Here is a 1,447-nt window from a genome sequence, read left to right as displayed (position 1 = left end):
CACTGAGAAAATATTCACACCCCTGGAGCCCCTGGTATGGCAGTGGCACTGAGAAAATATTCACACCCCTGGAGCCCCTGGTATGGCAGTGACACTGAGAAAATATTCACACCCCTGGAGCCCCTGGTATGGCAGTGACACTGAGAAAATATTCACACCCCTGGAGCCCCTGGTATGGCAGTGACTGTCCGAAGTTTCCCTCAGGATAGCTGGTGCTGTGTCTCGCAGGCCAATCCATTTCCCATCCATTTGCTGGATGGGAAATTGATTCAACTCTACAGATGTAACCAATGTTAAATGTTGGTAGCAACTCACCTGCCGAATCAACTAGCCCTGAAAATGGATGGCGCTCTGGACTGCGCTAAGGTGGAGTATGGCCTTGTATTGGTTTAGGTTATAACAGTCACAGGAGGCGAGCAGCCAAACCAGAAGAATCAGAATCGCAACTGGGGGAAAATGTGTGGACAGAGTTAACACCTACATCCGGGAATATTAATTAATCATGAGCTGTAGAGCAGCCTAAGCTGCAGCAGGATCCTGCCAGGAATGAATGAATGAATGATTGTAAATCAACTTTAAACCTGGGGAACGTGTGTGGATGGAGTTAATACCTATAACTGGGCTTAAAAATAGCTGTTGAAAAAATGCCAGGGATGTTGCAATTAAATAATTAATTTTATAATAAACAATAACAATGAACTATTTCAACGGAACTTAAAACGGGAAAAAAAGAAAAACAATTGAAAAGAAATCATTGTTTTTATTATTAACTGTAATTCTGCACTCCACCACTGGGTGGCGACATGTTCACATGGAGCCTCATGAGCAGCTCTGAACAGGGACAAAGGACCCGTTCTTTGACTTCACATAACTCTTCCACCGTTGCTGCTATCAACCCCATTCCAACAGCTCTGAACAGCTTAATATCCCAGCTTTGCATTGATATATGACACAGGGTGCTACTCAGCGCTGTGCTGTATTTATGCAGCAGAAAAAAACAGAGCAGATTGTGTCATATTTCAATGCAAAGCTGATAAACATTTATTGTGTGTATTGCTTATACATTTTGCAATACTGTAGCAAGAAATGCTGCTGTTCTTTTTAAACCAAAAGACAGCACTTTTTGTATCCAACATTCCTCCATGGTTGGCATTTATTTTTAAAATGACAACAAACAACAGCAGTGAAAACCCCTGTTGTCATTGTCTTCCGGTCTCTCTACCTTTTCCGATGGTACCAATGATCTTTCAATATGCGTCCTTGATGGTCTAACGCGAAATAACCTGGCTCAAAGCTGGGAGTCCGGGGTACGATACCTGCTAGTTTGTTTTATTTCTTTCAATGGGCACACTGGACATGCAGGCATTGAATACTGACCATAAACTTAATTTTATTTTTTACTTGTAAAAAGTTATATCATAATAAATATTTTTATGTCCTATCCTGC

This window comes from Cyprinodon variegatus, unplaced genomic scaffold (assembly GCF_000732505.1).
Source record: "Cyprinodon variegatus isolate N-32 unplaced genomic scaffold, C_variegatus-1.0 Scaffold1336, whole genome shotgun sequence".
Classification (NCBI taxonomy): Eukaryota; Metazoa; Chordata; class Actinopteri; order Cyprinodontiformes; family Cyprinodontidae; genus Cyprinodon; species Cyprinodon variegatus.
This window is presented reverse-complemented; position numbering follows the sequence as displayed.